At 34.1% G+C, this 20,422-nt stretch overlaps 1 long non-coding RNA gene across 1 annotated transcript in view; it reads right to left on the minus strand.

Annotated features, from left to right (window-relative positions):
* Window positions 1-221: 221 nt before the first annotated feature.
* LOC107200844 overlaps window positions 222-20,422 on the minus strand; it is a 70,917-nt gene continuing 50,716 nt past the window's right edge. Inside the window, exon 5 of the long non-coding RNA XR_001519800.1 lies at window positions 222-647. This is a non-coding gene — a long non-coding RNA (uncharacterized LOC107200844). The remainder of the gene's footprint in view (window positions 648-20,422) is intronic.

Genomic DNA, 20,422 nt, shown 5'->3' on the forward strand with positions numbered 1-20,422 from the left:
CCAGAATAGAATAAAATAGAGATATTCAGAATATCCTGAAGCATCTTATGAGTATACCTTTTTCAACAACATATATGGAACAGTTTCACTTCATCACAATTATGACCAAAGTCTATATAACTAATAGAAACACAATCAATCTAAGCATCTTAATGATTTTTTAAGTTTTTATTTCCCTTTGTACCTATTTATACAGAATTTTTCTTCTCTCTATATTAACCTGTAAGTATGGAGAAATAAAATATACATATATAATATATGAAATATTATACTAAATAATACACAAAACTCAGGCTACAGAAATATTGAAGTTCTGTGAGAATTTTTTGTGGCAGTCAAAGAAGACAGCTGGGTGAGACTAGACAGCAGTAGCACGTTTTAGCATTCTAAAATTTAAAATATATTGCTAAAAAAAAACAATGACAAAGACACAAAAGCATGGCATTAACAAACATTAGACATCAATTTTAGACTTCCAGTACTTGTAAGATGACACTTGCAGTGTTTGTACTTGTAACCAGGAATGGCTCTTTGCGTGTTAGTGCCCTCTGCAATCGAGGCTCTTCCAAACCAGATGCTGCTTGCATGTTCTCCACCTGTTCTCCTCCACCTTCCCACTCCAGGAATGGAGTTGAGAACTGGAGTCTCTAAAATGTGAAAATTAGGGGTCAAGATAGGAGCAATTTACTGGAAACAGCAATGAGATAAGATAAAAAACAGTAACAGCAAGTGTACTAATAACAAAAGGCATAGGAGAAGTAAACTATTTACTTAGAAAAACTATGACAAAATGCTGACTGGCTCTTCCCCACAATACCCTGCTTTCTCCTTCCTGCCTGGAGTGAGTCCCTTACTCCTGCCCCTTGCATCTCATCCCATGAGGTGGCATTAAAAAGTATTTGTGTCTGACCATGCCTTCTTCCTGAAAAAACTGAGCCTGTTCTGGCTGAACCTAGGACAGCACTGCACTCCATTTAATAATGTATTACTTTTGATATGACTTTGATTTTTTTTTTTTCTTCATGAGACTTAAGAAATTTATGGTGCAGCTTTATAGACTGATAGATAATTGACTAGATATGATGACACTAGTAATGTTTTCACTCTTTGTTAATTTTTTACTTATTGAAATCCTATGTGATTGTTTTTGTCTTCCCATTTATATTGCAAACAGCACTTTAAGTTTATATATTCTAGCTTACACTATTAATTCCTTACACTGGCAATCTGAGCATTACTTAATTATTTATTATAGAAATTAAATAATCAGGAAGAAAACATAGGGAAGATAGCTGTTAAGTGTAGCTGTAGGTAGTATAATGTACAACCATGTCTCCTGGGAATATTTCACCAATTAAAGAATCCTAATTACTAAACAAGACAGTTGTAGAATGAATATAAAAGCTCAACATAGTTTATCTGACAGCAACCAGCCTTTTTAATTTTCTCATGACAATGGCTGAAAGGAATAAACATTCTACCTATAGTCTCTCAGTTAAAAAATAAAAATAAAATAAAAAATTGTACATTTCAAAGGCTGTGTTTAGTACTTACTGACCATTAGGTCCTTGGCTATTAAAAGAATAAAGATCACAACAGGAGTAATCACCGCTGAAAATCATGGTTGGATGCCCAGGGTCATAAAATGATTCTCATGAAGTGGAAGGTACCTGTCTTATTAAATCTTTCTTGTAACTGACTTCACTTTTCAGAGCAGCCCCAGTACATTTTTTTCTTAACAATAAAGAAGCTGTTGCAAGGCATATGAAATAATTAAACTTAATTTCCTAGAGATGACAAAATTACTTATAGTTCTCCATTTTTATAGGGACCTTGTCCCTCCTTCTTATGTTTCCTGTATTTCTTCCAATACCTCTTCCACTCATTTCTATCAAAGTATCCACATTTTCTTTCCTGATCAACAGACATGAAGCAACAGGCCATGCATTGTTCTGGAGATCACAGAAGCTCTCTCCCTTTTTATTTGTCTCCCAATTGTTCCAACTTTTTGTGAAGTTAATTCCATGACTTTTAGATCTTTGAGAAATTTGGTTCTACATGTTCATGGGTTGAAAAGCTATAATGGGAACTGAAAGGTAGAAGGCTGAGATTGATCTCTTAGTTCTTGTTGCTTTAAGAAAGTCATCAAAGATTTCTGATCATACTGGTCTCCCACCAAAATTAATTTGAAACCATTCTAAACATGACTTAGAACAAATACTAAAAGTTTAATTATCTCTAAGTTTTAAATATCCATTTTCTGGATTCAAGTTCCTTTGTTTATCTTTCAGAGAATATTTCACAAAGACCATTCTTCTAACTTATTTTATTTTAAAATAATAATTGTGCTTTCCTAAATAAAATATGAAAAAAACCCAAAAAAGTTATCTTTATTAAGAGAGCTGTTGACCTTATGGCTTTTTTGGTGGGAGGGTTCATTCAATATGAATTAGACATGACAACAGGAATTCCCTTCCCCATCAAGAGGGCAACAAGAAATGTCACAAGTTTCTAGAGAACTTTGGTATTGTTAATCATACTTCAGTAAGACACACAGAACTAAATCAGTCCATGGATTTCCATTTTGACATTTCCATCTGTTTCTTACCTTCAGTGTTATTCCTGGAAAAAATTAAATTTAATTGAAACAAGATCTGCATGAAATTGTTTTCACTGTACATTTCCCAATAGGAACAGTTGTGATAATCTGATTGTATTGGTCCAACTCATTTGGACCATCCTTTTTACCAAACTTTCCAGAGGAAAATGTGTAAAAACTCCATACCAAATTGAAATAAGAAGTATTCGTGTTCCAGCAACTACTAAATGTGTAAATAGACTTATGCCTCTAAAAATAGTACATTTTTTTCCCCATTTATATATCCAAAGCAAGAAAATAAGTAACTTTCGTGAATCTTATTACTGTCATCAGTCCTGATCTATAACCTCAATTTTGTATTTCCTAACTAGCCCTATATCATTTATGTCCCATATTGGGCTAAAAATATTCCTGTCCCCCCAAAACTCTTCTAAATATTTTAGAAAGAGAACAAATGAAAAATGATTAGAAAGAGAACAAATGGAAACCTTACTGTTGTTCACACTGTTAGGATAAATGCCTGGCTACTTGTAATGATTACCCAAATGCTTTCATTTCCTTCACAGGGACAATAAAACAAAGTGAAATAAAGACTTTGGCATTCATCTCTAGGAAAAAAATACATTACTGAAATTAAAAACTGTGTTGCTGAAAGGATACTTATATAAACTGTTTCAAGTAATGATCACCATTACAGCAAAGAATTTAATGTCACAGCAGAAATATGAAGTAATCTGGATGTAATGGACCTGGTCTGAACTAGAAAACAAATTCAAACCTATCATATTCAAATCCAGGCATAAATGCTTTGCAGAGTAAGAAGCACTCTGGGTTCAAATTTAGCTGCAAGACCAATTCCCTAAATACTAAATGGTATTATAGTAAGAATATTTTACAAGGTAAAGGACTGTGGAGAAAAAGTAAGCAAAATGAATAATATACCAAAATCAAGACTGGAATATGCTCTAAAGTTTAATATAGATCAGCTGTGAAATATTCATTTAAAAAACAAAAATAACCTTATTTCATCCATCTTCCATAGATACACATTGTTTCCTTTGTTCTTTTCCCTTTGCAGCTTAGTTTTATTTTTATTGTATCATACATAGAATCAAACAATTAAAGTCATTCAAAGTTTATACCCTGTATACTATAGAACTATAGAAGGATGGGGCAAAAGAAAAAATATTTTAAAAAGTAAGCAATGCTTGCTTTAAAAAAGCAAGTAATGGTCAATCTTACAGAGATCCTTGACAGTGGCTATATTGAAGAAATGAATCACCAACTAACAGTAGTATCCTAAAAGAACATGAAATTAACACTTTTATAAAATTATAAAATATTATAAAATTGCCCTGACTTCTACATGAATGCGATTTAAAATAATTTTAAAAGAAGATGTTACAAATTTAACAAAAAACTATAAGCCAAAAGATTGAATATTAGATAATTATTTGGAACTATTTAATGCCAGTCATTATCTTTATAAACTAGCTTATATATCAGCATTAGTATGTCTTTTCAGATATTAACATGTCTGGTAAGTTTTCTTGATTCAACTGCCCTATATTTCAGGGTGAAGAAAATGGAAATTGTCATTGCTTTGCAAAAATATTAAGGAATATATTAACATTTTTAAGTTTCCTTTTTTTTTTTTTAGTTTCTAAAACAAAATTACTTTCAACATGGCAGAAAGGATGCAGATGAATCCATTTTATGATCCAGGTATTTATTGTGGAAATAACCTGGGGACTGACCTCCTTCACAAGTGCATCCTAGGCTGGGTATTTATAGGAGCCTTTCAGTCTTTCTGAGGAAGCAGCATAGATAATGCCATAGGGTTGGGCAACATTTAGATATCATTGTTGAAATACATCATTTGAAGCCTCCAAACCAAATTTACTTGATTTTTGATCTTCAAGCAGTGACTTATTTTAATTACCTTTCCTGTTATAAAGAAATAGCAATGATATATCTTAGATCTATAGCAAGTCCTCAACACTGACTGAATTTTCTCAGAATACATGAGGTCTTCAAATTGCAAAAGTACAAAAACATACATTCATTGCACTGCTTGTCTAGGAAATAAGACCAGACTTGATTTGGTTTTCAACCAGTCAAAGAAATCCCTTCTTCTCCTTGCCTAGTACTTGATCTTGAGAGAAATGAAAGATTTATGTGATTTAAAAGAAAGGATTTTAGTTTGTAACTAACTGATCACCTTGAGGGGAAGTCTTAGATTTTAGATCCTGATCCTAGTGGTTTTTTGCAGTTTTCAAATAAAAATTACATGTACTTCCTAACTTCTGCACTGATACCAAGGAACTGGATCTATGATTCTAAGTTTTCAGCAGTAGGAGTCTTCCCCCTAGTATGGGCAGGGACCAGCTTCCAGCCTTCATATTCAAGCAGACCCTTCACTAAATACTTGACAGGGTTCTGAGTCCACCCGTGTCTCCACTTCAGTGGAGGTTTGAAACTCCTGAGACAGCAGCACTTCACAGGATAGCCTACCTCTCTCTCACTCTTTCTCACAAATCCTTTACAGCCTGCTAACTTCCTTCTGTGGCTCCTTCACCTTACAACACAGCTCAGCAACAACAGCACACATTCTGCAAAAGGAATGATCGTCAGCCCAGGGAGGCGTCAGGCGTGATGGGCAGCCTGAGATCTAGAGAGCTACAGATCTGGCTGTAGGCCTCTGAAGTCATGGCTAGTGCAGTGCACAGGAGAATGAACTCTGCAGCCTGCCAAAACCATAGCTGAGAAAGCGTACAGCAATCAGACTGCTGATGAAAACACCTCTTTGTGCCCTTTGTCACAAAATTCTGGGTCTGGTCGCCGCCTCTGTTAGATGGTCCCAGATGATGAGAGACAAGCCCTCCCCGTTGCACCAACTTGAGCAAGCTGCTGCGCCATGCCCTGTTCACCACATTCCTGGTCACTGGCACGCCCTATGGGCCCCATACGAGACAGAGGGAGCAGCAGCAGGTCAGTGTTGGTTCTGCTCACATTCAGACACCACCCTAGGGCCAGCTGCTGTCTCCATGGGGGTCTCAGTGCTCTTCTGCAGTTTCCCTGGCTCTAGAAGTTTACTGCACTTGCTGTGAAATTCACCTCTGCTCTGCTGCAAGAGGTACCTGCATTGGAGATGCCAGTGACAGCTCATGGCCATGTTTAAATGTTAACAGAAGTTTGAAGGTAAATAAAATCACAATGTTTTACTTAGTCCACATTTACAATAGAGCCTGTAGCTGCTGTGTACGCAGTTGATAACATTGGTTGAGCACCCTTTCAATAGAATACAGAAGTGACAGAAGCAACTTTGAAAGAGCTGTTTCATGCTTTACTCTTTCAATACATTGGTGTCTGCAGTTGTTTCTCTTACATATTCCCATTCCCTTCCTCTCTGGCTCCAGATTTTCTGGTGCAATAATTTTTTTCTCTTTTTAAAAGTGTTATCACAGAGGCGCTACCACTGTCGGGGATCAGGTCTGCCTTGGCCAGCTGCAGGTCTGCTAGGAGCCATCTGGACACAGACACACAGACACACAGACACACACACACACAGACACACAGACACAAACACCAGACACATAGACACACAGACACAGACACAGACAGAGACAGAGACACAGACACAAACACTGTTTCTGGCTACCTCTGCAGTCCCTACGATATCAAAACCCAGCCACACAAACCCAATATACACACATAAGGTGCTTGCTGGTTTCTTAACAAGACTGTAAAAATACCTTTGCTCTGTCATTTGAAGAGGTCAGATGAGTGGCAGTAGATGTGACAATAAGTTTTTGGAACAGTAAAAAAAGAATAAAGGAATTTCACAAAGAAACTGTGAAATCTTTCAGAGTCACTTTACTTAGAAGCACACACAAATAAACTTTAACTTTTAACTAAACTTTTGTTTTGTTTTTTTCCTGGCTTGTTTTTGTTTGTGGGTTTTGTTTTTGTTTTTATTGGTTAGGCTGTTTTTGTTTGGTTTTTTATCTTCCCAGACAAAACTAAATTATTAGTTTTAGGTATATTACTAGACATAAGTTCACAAATTGTTGTATGTCTACTGCAATTTCTACCTTCTTTAATGAATTAATGTTTTTATTGCATGGTATTCTGCACCATTTTACAGAAATGTGTACAGAAAGCACACTATATGTCATTCATAAATCTAATAAATCAGGCTTCACTGCTCCATGTAGTTTATTTTCAATCTCCTTTACAATTTCATTATTATTATTGTTATCATTATTGTTACTATTGAAATATAAATATTATGTCTGATTGGAGCTGGAAGCATAGGAAGTCATGGTTTCTTTATTTCAGAAAAGTTTTCAGAATGCAGACCTCTGATAATGTATGTCATTTAGACTTAGAACCAAGATACAGAGCAATAATGCTGCATTAATCTTCCATCTCAAGAGCTATTTATGTTGTGTATCTTGTTACACATACATATTATTATTCAGTGTGATGAAATACTCTATTAAAAGGATAAATTTATGAAAAATATCTGTCACAAAGTATAAAGTGCCTGATATTTTACCTCTAATTTTCTTGCAAGCTGTACTCCAAATCATTATTGATTTTTGATTTACAAAATAAATAATTTTAGTGACATTTTAAATCCATTAAAATCATGGTGGAAAGCAATGATGTAGTGGCACTTCAGAATAAGCAGCATTATTTTCTACCTTTTTTTATTAGAATTATTTTAGAACCGGTTAATCTTTATTTAGAAATAGTAGATTTGGCGTTGTTGATAAAAATATTTTTAATAACAAAAATAAATATGAGGAATAAACCTAGAGAAATTTGGACTAAAACTATCCAGTTTTTATCTTTTTAAAAAATTTCAACATCTTGCAATAAAGTTTGTAAATAAGTAGAGTGAATTTTGTAAAAAATATATTAGTCCCATGTATGTGCATTCTTCAAGGATGTTGGTGTGAACTTTTAGGGACTATGTTACTATTGAGATTGTTTTTTCTGGCCTTCTAAATATCTTTCTGAATGAAGCAAATTTTTTTTTTTCATATCATTAAATGAGAAGCACTGCAAATTTACATTAATAACAGTATAGTCTAATTTACATAAATTTAACTTAATTATAAAGACTAGATATAATTCAGTATAGCGACACTGTCTATAATTATGCAATGTTTTCTGTCTTTCATATTCTACATGTTCCTGCAAGTTTACTGGAATGTGCATTAAAGGTTACATAAATTTAGCAGTATATTCAGTACTTCTCAGGGAGCAGTCAGAGATCATTATATAATGTTTTTTCTGTGATTCCTCTCTCCACCCTAAACTTGTATTCATTTACATTTGACCAAGGGAATCCCACCAACAATCCATTAATGCCAGTATACTAAACCAAATCATAACTAATCTTCAAGGCTTTCTTATTTGTCACACAGAACTACGCATAACCCGTCTCTTAAGAAATCCATAAATAAATTCCCGTGTCTTTAAGTAGGATAACTTTTTTTTCACTGACAACATAAAGGTTTTTAAACAGTCTATAGCAGTTCTATATTGACCTATTAAAATCTATATTGACCTATTAAAATGGTTTAGCTCATTATTTGGAGAACTTATAATTAAAAAAAAAAATTAACATTCTTTCCACTCCTGCCCCTAAAACATATAAAAATATTTTTGATTCATTGAGGGTAAAAAATTAGGAAGATGTAATTTTAAGCCTGAGAAGGCGTATAAATCACCTTCCTATCAATGTAAAAATTTTATAGCAGCATTTCCAAACTAAAAAGCCTGACATTTATACAAAAATGTATGCATAATTTCCCACTTGTATGTCACATGCTTGAGATGAAAATAATTTTAAAACACAAGGGTAGAGAAATATCTGCCAATGTCACTAAAAAAAGTAGAGGAAAAGGCATAGAAAGCAATTTAGAATTTTCTAGTGTGCATAACAATCAGTATCTAAAGTTCATTTTCACTCAGAATGGGGGAAAGAGGTAACAATTCCTTCTGAAAGACAGACACATATTCTAGACAGGGAAACTTTTTCACTGATTTAATGACAACCATTGCTCATTGACCAACAAAACAGTTGGAGCCACTCTCTCAGGACCAGTGTCCTGTATATCTGATAGATGTGTGACCAGAACAACCTCAGTCACAGCAGGAAAAACACTGAACAAATTGTCAGCACGATTTACATACAACTTGTCAACAGCATCTGGGCTGCTGAGCAGAAGAATGATGGACAACAGATGTTTCTAGAAATGTTCCCATCTGCCCTATCTGAGTATACATCCCCTCTGGAAAAGCAGGTTAAAATGGCTTACAAGAGCTCACCCTGTTTAGATTTTTGAACTTTGATCCTCCTTCCTATAAAATAAGATCTCTCCCAAAGTATAACTTAACTTGCATACAATTACTTACTAAATTATTACTGAGTAATGTTCAGTCTTTTTACTACTGCTACTACAGAAAACTGACATGCAAATCCAGAGATCATTGATTCAAAATGTTGAGTAGTGATTATGGCACTTTCAGGCATCTAAACCATATTTTTAAATATTTTATTGAACAATAAAATGGTTCAATCTATCTGTTCCTGTTCTATCAGATCCAGTTACAGAGAGTTTATGACGCCCAGTCCATAAAGTGCTGGCAACTTAAACATGAAGGAAAAGGAGAGAGAATGGTATGTTATTGAAAGCTATTGTGTATAAAAACTGAATATTTTCAGTGGGAGTATTTTTAATGGCAGTAAAAGTTGAAAAAGTAAATAAGCATCACTAGATCTAGTTATGGATAATTATAGTTGGCTTAAAAAAATTAGAATATTTACTAGGTAAAATGATTCCAATATTCCACAGAATACATTAAACTTAGCCAGTCTCTGTAATACACCATCCTGCTCCACTTAAGGAGGTTTTTTTCTTAATGTGACTATTTTTACTTTCAGTGGAAATATAAATTTAAGAAACCCCCCTCCTTCTACAGTACATGAGAACAATATTCAGTACTGGATTTTTCTTAGAGAAACATATTTGCACTCACAGGTTTACAAAAACAACAGAGATGTAAAGGAAACATTTCTGTGAAATAATAGTGACATCTACTAGACTGCATTCAGAAGATGATTGTAAAATAGGTATCGTTTCAAATGAGAGAATGTTAATATAAAATGAAACTATCAGTTTATTAAGGGGATTACTCTCATACAGTATAAGCTAATGGTCTTTAAGAAAAGAAGTCAAAATATTGCTTCTCATATATTTGAAACAGAGGACAAGTGATAAATAATAATTTGAGATCAAGAATATAAGACAAATGCTTTAATCTCAGAATAGAAATAAATTCCTGAGCAATTTGTATGTTATCTGGTAGGCAAATAATAATATGCCTAACAAGGGCAAACGAATGCAACATGCATTGGAAAATACATTATAAAGCTATGAAGTAAATGACACTGTTATTTACAAAATCTAATTCTGCATTGCAAAACACATAGCAAGAGTATGATTAATATACTCAAAACAAATTTACATAAAATTACTGAATACTTTATTTGGAAGGAATAAACAATTTGCACTTGTCCCTGCTGCCTTTAAATGTCATCCTCTTGTTTTTATCTTCATAGACACAGACTACAGAGCAAGTGTATAGCTAGAGCATTTCAGCAGAAAAATATGCTCTGTACTGGGCCTGGCTGTGATGGAGTTAAGTTTCTTCACAGCAGCCCACATGGTGCTGTGCTTTGTGGCTAAAACTTGGTAACACACCAGTATTTTGGCTCAACAGTATTTACACAACATCAAGGCTTTCTGTCTTCCCGCCTTTTGACCTAAAGCAAGCACACTCGGGCAGAAGAGGTCAGGAAGGGACACAGACAGGACAGCTGATCCAAACTGTCTAAAGAGACATTCTAAACCATAAAATGTTGTGTTCAGCAGCAAAAGCTTAGGGAAAGGGGAAGGAAGGCTCTTTTCCTAAGAGGAAACATTTACAGGTGCAGAGTCCCTGCTTTCCAGAAGTAGCTGGACATCTGCCTGATGATGGGAAATAGTGAATCAATTCCTTAGTTTGTTTTGCTTGCAAACACAGCTTTTTCATTCTTTATTAAAGTGTCATTTTCCCAATCCATGACCTATCACTTTGATTTTCATCCCAGCCCAATGGAGAAGAGAGTGATCAGGAGGTGGTGAGGGTGTTTGGTCACTGGCCAGGTTCAACTCACTACTCAGATAAGAATCAGGAAAAATTAAAACTTATACTTTTATCACTCTTTTTTATATATATATATTTACTGTATCTTGAACTGAAAATTTTGTAGGGTTTAAATCCACAATCATAAATGGCAAGTGTCTCTCTTTATTATATCTAAAAATTTCTCCCTGGGATTAAACTAAATTAAACAACTCATGTACATAAAAGCAATATGCCACATCTGTGCATTAAAATAAAGAAAAAGGCTTGGGGATCAGCTTAGAAAAAGTTGTGGCTGTTTCATATTTCCGTGGGTCCACAAAACATTTGCATTTAATGTTGATCTAATATAGCAGCTAAGGAAAAAAATGGAAACTGCTTATTTTTATAGTAAAACTTGGATGGCAAGCAGTAATGTCAGCTATAAATTGGATCCTAGAGTTGCAGATGATGGAAAAATGGAGATAAGTGTGTAAAAAATTAGCACTTCCTTCCGAAGATTATTTCACATCCTCCTGTCAGCTGCATTTCCTGAGAAAACATCTCTTGCTCACTTATTATACACTCAGTTTAACTACTCACTATATGACAAATCAATGCAAATTGCATTTTTTTCTGGAAATACCACTGTTTATGATCCATCAGAATATTATTCTGGGATTGACACGACTGTTGCACTCATTCAGTTGATGTCATGTTTGGTGCATACTGGTCTACGGATCCTAGACTTACAGGAGGTCTATCAAGGAGATAGAGAGGGAGAACTAACAAAGGGGTTGGATGATGGGGTGGGAAATGCATGTGGGAAAACATAAGTTATTTGTAAGAATTAGAACAAAGAAGGCAGAAGTTTAAGACAGCTGGAAATGGACATACTTATAAAATATTTCCAACAGCACCTGGCACCACTATCTCTGATGCAAACCAAACAACTACCTAGAATTACCTGGAAACCTAACAAATAAAGGTACAAGACTGTCAGGCTAAATATGGTGGAGTATCCTGCAGTAGCCATTTAAAGATTTGCTAGTGAGGAACATGTTTATTCTCTTTCACCTGATGGCAAAAATGCAAGACCCTTCTAGGACAAAGGGCTTCATGCCCGAAAGTGTGTGCACTGGTGTTGTGGCTGTTGTAGAATTCCTTCCCCAGCTCTCTTCTGGATGCAGATGGTGGTCCTCAGCCTTAACTGCTGAACATGACTGATGATCACAGATTCATTTCCAGTCCTTTTTGCCATTCCTCTGCCTCTGCTTGATTGGCAACCTGATGTAATCATTACTAGATTTAATCAATTTGTTGACAATCTCCCCTTGAAAAAACAGTTTCCCCTTAAATGGAGACAGCTTGTTGGTTAGAATGGAGGTCAGCAATGGAGCTTTACAGCAACAGCTCTCTTCTGCTAGCTCTGAACCTTTCTGAGCCCCTTTCTGAGCTGCTTCCAAAGACTTGTCTGAAGAAAAAAAAACAAAACAAAATTAAAAAAAACAGCTAAGAAGCAAAGGGCTCCATGTATTAACTGCAGATACTAACTTGGTGTACATCCATATAAAACATTGATGACAATGTCCAGATGGACATCAGTGATGACAGGTGCCCCTCAGGAGTGTGTTTTGGGACCAGTGTTATTTAGTAATTTATTTATTTATTTATGTCATCAATGACATAAGACAAAGGACAAAATGCACCCTCAGCAAATTTGCACATAACCCCAAGTTGAGGGGTGCAGTTGACACACCTCAAGCATGGGATGCCATCCAGAGGGACCTTGCCAGTCTTGAGAATTGTGCCCATGGGAATCTCATGAGGTTCAACATGGCCAGGTGCACCCTGCTGTACCTGGATAAGGGCAACCTTCAGTGTCAGTCCGGGCTGGGGGATGAATGAATCCAGAGAAGCTCTGCAAGGACTTGGTGGCTCTGGTGGATGAGAGACTGGGCAGGAACTGGCACTCCCACCCCAGAAAGCAAACTGGATCCTGGGCTGCATCAGAAGCATTGTGGCCAGCAGGAAGAGGGGGCAGATTCTGCCCCTCTACTCTGCTCTGGTGGGACCCCACCTGGAGTGCTGTGTCCAGACTGGGGTCCCCAGGAAGGGCCTAAAAGAAATCTGAAGAGAAACTGCTTGTAATGTAGTGTAGTGATAGAACAAGGGGAAGTGGCTTCAAACTGAGAGTAGGTTTTTATTAAATATTTGAAAGAGACTCTTCATTGTGAGGGTGGTGAGACGCTGGAACAGGTTGCCCAGAGAACTTGCCAGTGTCCCACTCCTGGAAGTGTTCAAGGCAAGGTTAGATGAGGCTTTGAGCAACCTGGGTCCCTGCCCACAGAAGGGGAATTGAAACTAGATGATCTTGAAGATTCCTTCAAACCCAACCCATTCTATAATTAATAATCTTGATCAGAGTTCATAAATAGAATTCTGCAGTTTTTCACAATATATTCCACTGATATCATAAAGATATAAAATAAAGCAGGAAAGACACAGAAGACTGCAAAGATCTGCCAAATCCATGAAACTGCTGATATAGCTTAAACAGGCATTTTGCTGCATCCTCATATCTTTCAGAAATATATTGTTCATTTTTAGCTTTTTAAATAAGAGCTAAAATAAATCACTTGTGACTTTTGAAAATGTGCAGTAGAAACATTTCTGACATTTCAATTTACAGATGAAGTAAACCATCATGCACAAAATATTTCAATGTATTGTTAAATTGCTCATTTATGTCCATTTGCTAGACAACAAAAGCATTTAAAATGATAAAGCAGCATGTAACATTATTAGGTCAAAAAAGCATAATTTTCTAAATTGCATTTTACATGCAGTTTTAAAATCTGTCATGCCTTAATTATCAGTGACCTATCCAATAGCCTGAAAAATTACATGACTGGGGTGGGCATGGAAAGCTGCACATCTGCATATATAGATCACTATGTCTTTTGATCACTACATCGAACAGTGAAATAAAATTTATTTACTTTTATTTACAATCAGTTTACCTCAAGTTTGACTGGTGAACTTGAAACAAAAAAGAAGTACATGGTTCATTTACATTTAAATCCAAACAGGGGTAGGACTGCAGAACTAAATCCATCAGGAAAGATAATATTGAGTGACAGTGCACAGAAATTAGATAAATAAGGCAGAGACTAGGAAAAAAAAAAAACAAAACACAGTAAAAACTATGGCTTAATTCTACAAAAACTTTGATCCTTTTATTGAGTCCAACTGTCAAATGCCAATCTTTCAGCACAACTAAAAGTTTGTTTATGTACCTTTGTCTTAAAGTAAATAACAAATTCATAATTTTAAATATTTTTTGGCAAACTCCAGCTACATCCTACCTCAAAGTATTTTAGTATTTCTCCATTTGCTTTTTTGACTTTTTTTTAATACAGTCTTGACTTTTTAAATAAGTTTGCATTAAGCACTTAAGATTGAGATAGATGACAGTGTTCTGATTACCTTCTGAAATGTACTTAAACTTACTATTAAATAAAAGCATTAAATAATAATGTTCCTCAACACTAGAAACCTTTACTTTTATCAGATCATTATGAAACCATTCTCTAAAATCTTTATGTACACTGCCTCTGGGAGAAAGCTTATGCAGTAAGTCCATGCATCTACAGTTCTTATTCCTAGAGTCCTTATCATATTTCAAGTTCAAACACTGAAGTACGCCCTTTTCTAGCCCTAATGTTATTTCGAACTGATATGAGCAGGATGCAATCCTGCTGTGTGAATTTCAGTGTCAGCTGAATTTCAGCTTTTAGGGTTTTGCCATTCTTTTATTCTTGGAAAATATTGTAAATTATTCATATTCCTGTAGCAGAGTTCTTCAACTAGCACTCCAATTTTTTATTTTTTTTTCTGATGTCAGAGAGTTGAGGTTTCCATACTGAATTTCAACTATTATTTTCATTAGTTTTCACAGAGATAATATTATCAAAATTCCTCTTGTACTCTTTTTGGGTGTTTTTCTTTATAGCTTACAAAAGATGTGCTCTAAATAACATGATAAAAACAAACAATTCTTCCACAAATCTTCCTTTTAATTCTGCTGGTTTTTTTCTATTAAAGAGCAGAAAAGGGCACCACAACTAGAAAACAGTAAGGCATCAGTTATCCTTTTAGAGTTGTACCAAAAAGTATTTTTTCTTATTTGCTTCCTTAGATTGTTATACCATTGCCCAGGCTGGTTTTGGGTTTACTTTTAATAATGTACTACTGAAATAAAATAGCTCTGTTAAATAAAATTGAGCTGAGTAGCATTTTTTCTTACTGTACCACTTTGAAATTATAACCTAGATTCTCTGAAAGATCTTAACATGTTCCTCTCATTTCAGTCACTCTCAGTTCAACAATATTTGTTATACATAATATTTAGCTTGTGCAAAATTTTGCTTGTATAGTCCCATCAGCTAACACACTGTATTTTGTCATGTGCAAGTTCAGTTCTAAGAGCAGAACCATTCAGGCTTTAGTCAGAAGTGTTGTTCTGTGATTCAATGTATGAAAAAAATTGTTGATTACATGTTCTCTTTATGTTCCATTGTATATTTTTAACACCTTCAAAGAAGGAAAAAAACCACTTTATCCACTAGTGCTACTCAGAAGTCTCTTTTCTGGTACTGCATTCAGTGTAAAAGAAAAGAAACTTTTGTGTTTGGTAGTTAATCTCTTGGAAATTGCAAAGACAACAGGATTGGCCGTAACAGTCATCACCTATATACTGGCAGAAACATGACTTTAAACAAACTTTTGTGAAACTACTGCATTCCATTAAATACACATTTATTTTTTATAATTTCTGTTTGTGTCAAGTAGTTGCCTGATGAAATGAGTTTCAGAGATGAATTACGTACAGATCACTTCAATTTTTTCCACTCTTTAACGTGGGCTTTAAGTAGTTTTTACAAGGTTTTAAAAGAAGTGTGTCCAGTAGTAAATCTTGGAATTTTCCTAAGTCCCAAATGAAAATCTTAAATACAAGATGCAGTAAACTATGGAATTTTTTCATTTATCTTTGAAACTAATTTTTTCAGCATACTACTTTATATGTGAGCAGAAACCAAAAAAAGCAAACCTTTGCACCAGAAAACTTCACGCATTTAAAATCTTGCTATGCTCTTCCTGATCAAGACTTCTCTTTATTAGCCTAAAGAACTTAAATTAGTGCACGCCTACATCAGTTTACAGAGTTTCTAACTTTCTCCTTTTTTTCTATTTTTTTCCATTTTTAATGGATCTCTGTCTTTTGTTGAAAATGTGAGGTTATAAATGTATATCATATTCTGCCAGATCAAGACAAAGTTATTGGCTCCAGAATAAGATTTGAAATTTAATTCTAACAAGATATACTAAAGTGATCTCTGTTGAATTAAATTACCTCATGGGTTGGCATCCTTCTCATCCAGGAAGAGGTAACTTCATTAATAATTTAATAATGAATTATGTAAGGATGTATCTAATTCTGATTTATTATTATTTATAATTATATAATAATATATAATAAATAAATAATTTATATTATTTATTATATTTATGGTCTTAAATTTGTCTGATAGAATTATTCAATATTATTTCCATCAACACTGTGGTCTTGGCATACTTAATGAATGCATTTTTATCATGTAGGTATATTAGCTGCATTAAAATTTAATTACAAGAAATTTTCTCTGATTATAGATGTCAAGACAAAACTGTTGTATATTACATGGTTGAGAATGCTTATGACCACCATATTAAAAAGTAATTGTTTGCTGGACCTGTATGTTCATGAGTTAATTACCAGGACAGTATTTATTCAGAACAAACTATGTAAATGGTACATTTTGTACTGCTCTAAGCCTTATTATGAGCCTAACCAGTTCACAAAAACTTATAAACTAATTCATGTTTCAGATACCCCATGGTATTTCAATTAACTTCTGAGTAAAAAGTTGCAGCTATGTGGAGATATTTTCAGGTATTTACTATGAAGCATATTCTACATATGTAATTCTGCAAGCATGGATATAAAAGGGATTTTGTGGTAGTCATACCCTTTCTATTAAAAACATGATGATTGTTTTTAACCAATAAATTTTGTACTTTGAGGACATGTAATTTTATTAGAAGTTTTATCTTGTTTAATACTGACAATTTCTGGGTTATTATTTAATGTACAAATAAAACCTCTCTCACACATCGCATCTGTGTTTGTACCAAATCATGTAGGAAGGTAAATAGTAATAGAAGTACTACAGTCATTTCAATTTTGCTTAGCTATGTTGTATTCATTTCCACAGTCAACCACTTTCCATCTTTTCTAAGTGTTCCTTTTACTGAAAATATAATTGGAGAAATGGTAAGTATATGTTTGCAGGTAATCTTCCACAGCACCACACATTTTTTCATTTAATGAAAAAACTTTTCCTGCTTTCTTTTGTGCAAGGTCAACAAGCATTTAGCTACTGCCTGTAAAACTAATTCTTCAATGTGACCTTACTAGTGTTACATGCTTTGTTTAGCAACCTTATGAATGATCATAGAACAAGATCAAAAGAAAAAAATATTTATCAACAAGGAGTACATGAAGACAAAAGCTTTAAACCTACACAGAACAGAGGTTTTATTTTTTAAGTGCCAACAATATTAGAAGAAATCTTTTTCTGATAAATAATTGTATTTCCCACCTTCTCATTCAAAAGCACTTGGCTTTGTCAAAACAAGAGTTAATAATAAAGTATATATTTGAGCTCCTTGAATTTTTTTTTTCTTCTGCAGCTATTCTGGCTGCCTTTTGTGATACATTTGTTTTGTGAAAAAATACATTTCACATGAAAGTTAGAGTGAAGGAAGAATACCAGCATTGCATCAAGTTGGCTTGACATAAGAAATGCAGAATTCATGCTGTTTCATTAGCAATCATGAGACTGAAGCAGGTATCATTAAGTTCTGCCAGCTAAGAGGGAACATAAATGCGTGAGTGGTGCATTTTGCTCACATCTCAGATGAAGGGGTACAAATAGTCTGGTATATTCTCAGTGTGCAGCAAACATTGTAATGACCACATTCTTGCTGAGATGGGAAGATTCAGATAAAAATGAGTCTTCACAGTTCAAGTAAATAAGTAACTCTAATAACAGATACTGAAAGCATTATTTTCTCTTAAATATGCCAGAGTTAAAGCTTTTGAGTATCAAGACTCATTAAATCAAATTAAAATTACTTCTCTCATGTGAACTGACATCTAAATCATTCTACTGGTTAAAAAAAAAAAAAAAGAGGTACAAATCTTAGTGTTAGTTTAGCCCTTTGGCTAAGTAGCAATTCAACAAGCCTCAAAGGGCTGTCTTTAGCATCTTTATCATGTAATTGGAAGATGAGAACAGAATCTTTACTTTTTCCTTTCCTCCTGATGGTAACAAGGGAACATAACTACAAGCTTAAATGTTGTATAAAGGAAACATTTATTCTTGCTTCAAATTTCCAACTGCAAAGATCTTTGCAAGCTCTTCATTGCAGCCTTGAGCTTATTTATTTGCACCTCATAGCACAGTAGGATATAGTATAGTTATCCTTATCTATTGATTCTTTTTTTTTTTCTCAATATGATAATGCATATAATAAAATATTAAAGAAAAACGTCTATGTTCAAGTCACAGCTGGAAAAGGAAAATCTAAGCTCTGAGACCTTTTTAAACTACACCGGAAGTGACATTTTAGAAGACCTCTTCCAAGAGTAATTGTGGGATGTATAAACTTTGAGATTTAAGCTGCCATTGCCCAAATTGCTGAAAGTCTTTAAAGTTGTATGTTTTTTAACATCTCCAAATTTCAAGGAGAAATAAACACATAAAACCAGCAAACATGGGATTTGGAAATATGACTGAATGGCAGGGGATTGGATGCATATAATTAGTACTAAGAAAATAGCTTTGCACCTGAGATGGAAGAACCTGCAGTTTAAATATTTTTATTCATCGAAAATGGTGCTATATCTTAAATCAGAAGTTAAGTTCTACCTTCATTTGAGTAATATAATACTGAAGTAGATGTTTTAAGTTCTAAACACAAACATTTTTTCAACTAGAATTAGTTTATTTAACATTCATATCGAGTTTTTATTTTCATTTGGTCCAGAAGAGTTAAAAAGTCGATGCTTAACCTGGACTCATTTGCTGCTTAAGAGATTACTAACTGAAATGTATGCTAAAAAAATTTTTAACCTTTGAACAGAGTAAAGAATCATATTGTACATGGTGAACTATTGTATGAAAAATTAACATGGGAGTATTTTTTTATTATCCATGAATTAAAGCTGTAGTAGGAAGGTAATAGTCACCAGTGCATACAGCATCTGCATGAACTTATTAGATTGTGTAATTTCCATCAGTACACTTACTCCTCAATCATCAATATACATTTGAATACCTTAGTCCACTAGAATTAATTTTTTTTTCATTTATTTATTCAGGAGCATTTCCAATGTAACTGACATTTTATTAACCGAGATCTGAAAAGTATATTCTATTTTGATTAATACTAATAAGAAGATAAAAAAGAACTTATTGCTGACAATTCTCAGACATTTTTTTAATTTGGCAATAATTTTGAATTTTAAGTAAAGCAATCAAATACAATGGCAACAAAAATTACTAGCAAAGAATCTAAAACATTGATCTAAATTTTCACAAATACAAATTCTTTCCAGTTTGTTAAACTGCTACCTGTAATATCTGTCATGAAAGGCATGAGGACTGGATTACCGGATTCAAATAGGTAATTATTATGTCTGTATAACCTCTTTGCATATTTGATTTCCTCTTTTTCCTGTTGAATTCTGACATCATTGACATCTAACAGAAAAACAAATAAATGCTACCTTAACTTTTAATTTTTAACATCTGGACAAGTGATGGACTGGTGACTCAATGAACTGTAACAGGCTAGACTATAATTCAGAATTATTTTACAAATCACAGAAGAAAAAGGTTGGGCTTTTTTTATTGTTCGTCTTCAAAGTCTTTACAACCCTATAGCATGTTGTTTGTTCAAGGAAGGGTGGTATCCCTTTGCTTTGTTAGTAAGTCTGGGAGGATCACAATACTGATGAAAGTGCTCACTAGAGCATATATATGATCCTTAATAAAATACAGCAGGATGGAACAATTTTGCAATAAAATACAGCAGGATAGAACAATTTTGCTTATTACATTGTATAAGAGATTTCTTCATAACTCTAGAAGCTCACATATTTCATTTTCCAGCTCCTCAAGTACAAATACACTTTCCTTTATTTCTCTCCTACTGTGACATCTGACAGACTCATGCTGTGACCCAACAACACTAATAACTTCTTCCCTCCAGACATTTCTCCTAGGCTACTTCCCTTCCATGCATATGTTTCCATTGCTTCTTTCTGCTCTAACAAACTTCAGATCATCCACTTGTATTAAATTTCAGTTCCCAATATCCAAATTATTTTTGCCTTTTTATTCCTCTCCCTAAAACCTAGACTGTTTTTTCCTCTTTTCTTTCCCCTTAAAAAGTCCCACTCCTATTTTTTTTCCTCAAATATCTCAATTTCAGACCTCTGCTTCTTTGCGTGTGCACTTCTCATGACTT

The sequence above is a fragment of the Parus major genome, chromosome 2, assembly GCF_001522545.3.
Source record: "Parus major isolate Abel chromosome 2, Parus_major1.1, whole genome shotgun sequence".
Classification (NCBI taxonomy): Eukaryota; Metazoa; Chordata; class Aves; order Passeriformes; family Paridae; genus Parus; species Parus major.